This window comes from Bison bison, unplaced genomic scaffold (assembly GCF_000754665.1).
Source record: "Bison bison bison isolate TAMUID 2011002044 unplaced genomic scaffold, Bison_UMD1.0 scf7180017864506, whole genome shotgun sequence".
Taxonomy (NCBI): Eukaryota; Metazoa; Chordata; class Mammalia; order Artiodactyla; family Bovidae; genus Bison; species Bison bison.
Genome location: NW_011495063.1, coordinates 2,406,876 through 2,414,395, shown reverse-complemented (window position 1 = coordinate 2,414,395; position 7,520 = coordinate 2,406,876). Strand labels below are relative to the sequence as shown.

Sequence of the window (7,520 nt, the reverse complement as noted above, 5' to 3'; positions counted from 1 at the left end):
ATACTTTAAAAATATGTTATTAAAAAATTCAAACTCCTGTCACTTTTGGAAACTCTTTTTTATGTCAAAAAAGTTCTAAATGCTGCTGTTTATATGTAATCCAGGAGTTAAAGATGTCAGAGATTTAAGAAATGAGATCAAGGTCTCTGTTATCTTATTCTGCTTCTATGTCATCTTTTCTCTAATCATTTTTTTTCCCCAACTGCTTTGAATATGGATGCTCAATACATTTTTGTTGTATAAATGAATTGAGAAACTGCTTTTTGTGTTTTTAGGCTACAACTTTCAACTCTACTCATAATGTCTTAGAAAATGGGTTGAAGGAAGAGATTTTAGAAATTTAAGCAAAGGATCCAACCCACAGCATTCTTATAAGATCCAAATTAATCACCTGTCATTATATGAACAATCAAGTTAATCATTCTCTTCTAAATCTCACCAAGAATGAAAACCAAAAACTCCTCAAGTTGTTCTAGAGGCCAATAATGAGTCCTTAAGAGTTCAGCTACAAGGTATATGCCTGTATCAACATGTATGTTCTACAAATGTCAGCTATGACGTGAGTGTAGTGTGATATGAAAAAAATATATATCAGAAGTATACCAGAACTTAAAATATCTAAATCAGAATTATGTCTTTAAAGAAGTCTGTTACCTAGGGAAGCTGTATATTTAATATCACATTGCTGTTATTGTACCAAGAAATTTGGTGTTCTTTTGGAATTGCCTTTACTGTTTATGGCACTTAAAAAATGTTTTTTTGTGTTCTTGAGTATTTTGGAACTAACCATTAATAAATTAATTGGGTGATGTTGATGGAGTTAAAACTATATGGGGTTAAAAATCAAGTGTAATCATAATCTAATGAGATGATTTTTATGCCTTGTTTATACATGGACACCAAAAATAATAAACAGGGGATTTTCAGAAGAGACTTACACAGAGGAGCGTCACTGGAGTAAGTCTGTCTGTCTTCCTGGGTGGGTCTGTCTGCTGTGCTGGTTTTCCGCTCGTGCCCTTGTGTGCTGTGTGTGTCTGTGTGTATCTCCTCTATCAGTGTGTTCTTGAATTCTTTCTTTGGACCTTCCTGTTTCCCATTGTCCAATCTAATGTCACAAAGCAGCTGCTGCTCTTTGGTGTACATGCGTGCAGCCCAGCAGAGTTGTTCCAGCAAGCTTTGTTTCATTTCTGGTGGACAAGGTGGACCCACTGCTAAAACGGTGTCTCAGGCTCTCCCAGTTGGACTAAAACTTCATGCAGTATTGTGTTGTGTTTACAAAGATATCCCAATCTTAATTGATCCATTTTTCTATGTTCACTTCATCAGGACGTTGTATCTTGATCATTTCTTTGATTTTTATCTGTCTGTCAAAGCTTCTAAGAATGCAGGGGTTTTTTTTTCTACAGGCCTTTGTGTGTTTTTACTTATTTCTATATTTATCAGTCCATTTGTGGTGACTGTGCTAAGTGCACGGGAACCTGTGATTGACATGTATGCTAGCCTATGGCAGTGCTCGAAGGGCCCTATTCTCAGCGCCTAGCGCACAGACGTGATGCTGTGACAGCTCTGGCAGAGCCGTGTCTGACCTAATTCCCATCACCAGCTTGAACAAACTGGGCCTCCTAAGAAATATACACCCCTTCCGTTATTTTATTCAGCTAGGTTTATTTATTTTTGGTTATGTTTATTTTGCTTTTTAAAAATTATTTATTTGGCCATGCTGGGTCTTAGCTGCAGCATGTGGGGTCTAGTTCCATGACCAGGGTTCAAACCTGGACCCCCTGCTTTGGGAGTACGAAGTCTTAGCCACTGGACCACCGGGGAAGTCCCTATTTTATTTTTTTTTAATTGGAATATAGTTGCTTTACCATGTTGTGTTATAGTTTCTGCTGTACAACAATGTGAATCAGCTCTATGTATGCATATATTCCCTTCCTCTTGAGTCTCCCTTCTACCTTCTTTCATTCCACCCCTCTAGATCGTCGCTAAGCTCCCTGTATTTTATGCAGCCAAGTTTAAAGGTGGAAGAAGGTACTTGGAGACTAGTATCACTAAGTTCCAGGTCTCTAGGACACTCATAATTCAGCAGGTCATATAATACAAAAATCATCCTGATGGAGGTCCAGTGCCCAACCATCATTGATTCAAGTTTGTTTGCAGCCAAGATATTTATTCTTAGATCTCTAAATTTTTGTTGTTGTTGTTGTTTTGCTTTTTCCTCAGTATTTTACTGTATACATTAGAATATATTGCATGGAAATGAGTTTCTCCTTCAGTCCTTATTTCCTCATTATGAAAATGAAATCTAAGCCAAAACCCCTTGAGGGTGTCTTTCATCATGGCCAAGGAAAATTCATTCCATTTGGTAAGGTCTGAGCAAGGCATTGTTCTTATTAACAACTATATTAATTTTATTGCCTAACACTTATCATCCAGAGCTCTTTTTAAAATGGCTTCACCTTCCTTCTTCTCATTCTCCATCAAAGAGCATTAGCCCAGTGTCTGTCTGGATCTTTGTAACATCAGCCTGTTCAAGTTCAGCTAGTTCTTTGCAAACTGAAAACTTTGCGTTTGGCGTTTGTTTTGTGGTTACCATTACGGTGTTACGTTTTCCCACGAAGCCAATTCCAATGACAAACCCGAAAATTGACTGAGAGTTGGATTTGTGGCAAGTGTTGATTTTGTGATGCTTGCAAGGGATTCAAGAATAATCTCCTTGAAACTTGCTGTATTTTGTGTTTTTAATGATCCCTCCTAAGTCATGCTTTAGAATTTCCCTTGTCTGTATGCAGCTATGCTTTTAAATATTTGGAACACTCCTGTACAGCTTACTGTGGATGCCAGAATTATCTTATCTCCACAATTCTTGGTTTCCTGTGCTCTAGAAGCAGGAAGAAATAGCCTCTTTGAAAGAGAGTGGAACAGGAACACTTGACTTTAAAAGAAAAAAAAACCACACAAATATGTGACTAGAACCCAACTCGGCCCTGGCTCAGACTCCTTCTCTTTTGGTGAGTAATTAAGACCACATTGGCTCCCATTGCAGCTGGCAGACCCTCACGGGTGCCTTTTTCTGCTCATGACCTTTGATCTCAGTGACCTTTCCTGGGGTTAGTCCTAGGCCCTTTGCATTGTGTCGGAGCTGAAGTGGCTCATGTGCAGTTGATTATTTCTTTGCTCATTTGGCCTTTTTGGTGCCATAACTCCAAGTCACTTCCATTTGCTTCCTCGACTTTTGATGGTCCACAGTGAAAGGAAATGCTTGTGGAGGCAGCAGGATCAGCGTGTCTGCTCGGCTGACTTGATTGAGGCTCTGGAGAAGTGGGGGAAGGGCTGTGAGGTCTGGAGGTGTCAATGGTTTAAAAAACTAGGTGCTTATGACTGCGTGATCCTTCCAAGCTCATGGAAGCAGATCCACCAAGAGCTGTGTTTCCAACAGCAGTGGAGGTAGGGGAGTGGGGCTGGGGGCGGAAGGGTTGTGAGGCGGGGGCGGTTGTGCTGAGTTCTGGTGAGAAGAGAGGTCTACCCACTGTTGACTGGCCTACATGCTGGACATCCTGCATCTCTGCTTGCACAAAATTTATACACTCATTCTGCCCTCGAGCTTTGCAGCAGGTCGCAGAATGCATCCTTGTCAATTGCACATGACTGCTGGAAAAGATGCTCTGGTTTCTAAAAGCACTGAGAATAGCCCCCAGAGGGGAACATGCTGACTCTTAGAGGCTGCATTTGCTGCCACTGGACTTAGGAGAGCTCTTTTTTCCCTTCTCCTTCCCTCCCCTTCCTCCTGCCCCTACCCACGCCTCCAGTCAGACCACTGAAGGATGCCTGCCAGCTGTTACTCTCATTTCTTGGGACCCCATGTGGGCAGCCTGAAGACTGTCACTGATCAAAGGCTGCAGGGAAGGAATGTGTCTGGTTACCCTAAACCATGGTTGGTACCTTTGAAAGGTATACGGGGGCGTGAAAGTCCAGGGACATTTAGGAACTCATTTTTAAGAAGTCTTGAGTGTCTGATTCCATCCCTGGAATATAATTTTCTGTCTTTTCCTCTTTTGTTAAGACAAAAAACTTTTACTAGCATTGATCATGAGCTGTATTTTTGGGAGAGGAACGGATACCCCTTTAAAGTTGATTTTATTTCATTTTTAGGCTTTAGCCTGAGACTCCTTCCCCCTTAGGGAATCACAGTTTCTCTGTCTGCCCTTGCCTCCCTCATCACTCTTAAGCTTTTCAGCTTGCCTGCTAGGTCTTTCCTAGAGTTTCTCTTAGCTCCAACTCAGCTTATTAGTTCCACACCTTAAGATGCATCCTTTTCGTTCCCTGCTAACTCCAAACAGCAACAACAAACCACGGAAAGCCCTGTGGTTTCTCATGTGTTTCCTGTCTTAGTGAAGGCAGTCATCCACATACTCACTCTTCCACGTCCGAAATCTGGACAGCAGCCTCAATGCCTTTATTTATGGCCGAAGCCAAAGGGAAACAGAAGTGAGCGGACAGTGGATTCCAAAGATGTCTAAGAGATGTATTCCTTCCCAGGTCACATCGTTCACTACCCAAGTTCCATTAGTCCCTCCTCCTAAATAGCTTTTGAACTTGTCCATGCCTTAACATTTAAAAAAAGTCTTTCACATGTATGCCCTGTTATTTCTCTAGTGCAGGTCCCCTTTCTTTTTCACAACAGCCTCCTAAACCCTCTTCAGCCTTTCTCCACATGGCAGGGTAAATTGTTTGTCAAAGGCACAAGTCTCATCTTGACTCTTGCTGCCTAAAAGCTGCTAATACTCGACTCGGAGGAAAAAAGCCAAATGCTATAACCGGATTTATTTTGTTCTTGATACTCTGGCATCTACTCAACCATGTGGCCTTATTGTCTCCCTGTCCTTACTGTCCACTCTAGTCTGTTCTTCCTTCCTCTCTGTGTGTCTAATTCTGTGCACACACTCACCCTTCTGCTTGGAATATGCCGCTCCCCTTGCTTTTCCTCCCTTCCCCCAAACTTCTCCCTCTGACTCCCCTAATCATGTCTCCTCTGGGATGTCTTCTCAGCCTCTGAGTCTTGACTGGGTGACCCTTCTGTTTTTCCGGTAGCACCTGTGCTTGCTTTATTTTGTAGCTCATCTAACCCCTCCTTACCTACTTTAATTCCGAAAAACTTGCATATCCTAAAAGCCTTGCTTCTTTATCTTCTTCTCTTTGTTTTTGGCCACACCCTGCGGCTTACAGGATCTTAGTTCCCTGACCAAGGATTGAACCACGGGCCCCAGCAGTGAAAGCACCTAATCCTTACCATGGACTGCCAGATAATTCCATTGAAAGCCTTGCTTCTTAGTGAAAACCATTTCCATTGATTCTGATGGGGAAAAAAGTCATGACATGTTCCATCCCAAACCAGGAGAGCTAAACTATTTCCACGGATAGAAAAGTAAATCAACTTAGCAATAAAAACTAATTTGTGTAGGTGATAAATAGGTGATACTATTTTGAAAGCAAATAGATAGTGTCTTCCTAAATATGTTGCAATGAGTTTATTTCACTTAGCAAAGGAGAAGGAGAAGACTTGAGGGTGCTGGCTGGTGAAGGAGGGCTGGGGAGGGAGTCCTGCCGAGGTGGGGCAGGGAAGTGGACTTGGAGACAGGAAGTCCTTTATAGCATGTAGTTACCTTTCATTCACGTGGCACTTCAAGTCATAGCACACAAAAGCACCTGATGGCAGAATAAAGGCTAAGCATCAGAGTGTTCCACAGTTGTGAAAACGATGTACTCCTGCTGCAGGCAGAAGATTAAGCGTTCACCGTCCTTTCTTTCTTGGTGTCTGTTCACAAAACATCCAAATAAATATAGCGGACCATTCAGATCCTCTAGATATTCTCTGATAAAGACTGTGGCGTCGTATAAACTGGTGGGTGTCTCTTTGCCCACAGCTGTCCAAGTCTCCTTGTTTAGTTTCTGATTGTAAAAGTTATATAAAAGTTTATACCGAATAAAAAGAAGCCATCCACTGCTTAGATACAGCCATCATTTAAAACTGGACATTTAATTTCCGAACACATGGGGTTTTTAAAGTGTCTTTGGCATTAATTTCTCATTTAAATGCTTTCTTCTCTGCGATCACCCTGTGTTTTCTGTCTTCTGACTTTATTGAGGGTTTCAACGGTCAAGTCAAAGGTCTCTCTTGGTAAATGTCACACTGCACTTAAAACTGTGTGGGGTATTTTCAAATATCTTTTGATATTGACTTCTAATGTAATTCCACAGTGATAAGAGAACAGACTCAGTATGATTTCAATATTTAGGCCATGAAATTTTTGGATCTTGTTTCACGTCCTTGGATATGTTCCAGTGTCTCCTAGTTTATAGTCTATGGAAATTTGAGTAGAATTTGTATCCTACTGTTGTGTGAAAATGGAATAAATCTTAATTCTGTTGAATTGGTTCATGGTGCTTTTCAGGTCTTCTGTATCCTTCTACTTTTCTGTATATTCATTCTGTTAATTTTTGAGAGTTTGATATTGAAACTCCAACGAAACATCTTAATACTTAATTGTAATATATAGTGAAACTGTCTGTAACTTAGTTTCCTATTTTCCAAGTCTTCTGTAAATGTGTTACCATACTTTCATAATTTAAAAAAGAGAGAGGAACAAAGAAGCCGTCCACAGTACGCAGTAGCCTTGGAGCAGCAAGCTTAGGTGTTCTGTTAGGTGAATCAGTACTGGAAGGGCTTCTTGAGTTGTCACCTGCGCTTACCTGATTTGAAGCATCTTGAAGGCAGCTGTCCTGCCGGTTTCGCCCCCGGCTGGGTTCCCAGGACAGCGCAGTGCCTGTCACAGAGTAGGGAGATGCTTAGTGTTTGTCCAGTGAAGGATGCATTCCTCTGCTTTGAACTCTTTTAATACTTTTTACATTCTCATCTACTTATTATATTTTTCTTTATTTCAGAGTTCATTAATTCAAGCCCTCTTTTCCAAATTAGGTTGCACTTTCCTCTAGCTCAGAAATCATGCCTTCCTCATCTTCCTCATCTTTGTACCTCTCCCAGGATCTTGCCCCAAGTAAATACCCTGCATATGGAATTAATTGATTGAATGAATATTTCTTGGAAAAAGTAAGATTCTCTGAGAAGTCTGTGCAGGAAATGTTGTTTGCTTAGCTAAACTACTTAGATATTCAGAATGAAGAAAACTTGGAGAGGAGATTTACAGTTGCTTATGATTAAGGTCAAGGTGGTTCAATGGGTTTAAAAAAAGGTTTTTGACTTCCATAACTGAAATTGTGCAGAATTAAGCAGTATCTAGTAAAAAAATTTTAAGTAGACATGCTTTATTTTTTCTTTTGTTTCAGTTCAGTTCAGTTCAGTCGCTCAGTCATGTCTGACTCTTTGTGACCCCGTGAATCGCAGCACGCCAGGCCTCCCTGTCCATCACCAACTCCCGGAGTTCACTCAAACTCATGTCCATCGAGTCGGTGATGCCATCCAGCCATCTCATCCTCTGTCGTCCCCTTCTCCTCCTGCCCCC

General features: G+C 41.2%; 1 protein-coding gene across 5 annotated transcripts in view; it reads left to right on the top strand.

Moving 5' to 3' along the window:
- The window catches only part of CDON (cell adhesion associated, oncogene regulated), a 99,182-nt gene that overhangs the window by 21,467 nt on the left and 70,195 nt on the right, over positions 1-7,520 (top strand). Inside the window, exon 1 of one of the 5 annotated variants that reach the window (XM_010829481.1) lies at positions 30-957. The exons of the other annotated variants lie outside the window; for them this stretch is intronic. The gene's annotated coding sequence lies outside the window, so the exon portion shown is untranslated. Of the gene's footprint in view, positions 1-29; positions 958-7,520 lie in introns of those variants that run through there. 5 annotated transcript variants of the gene reach the window in all.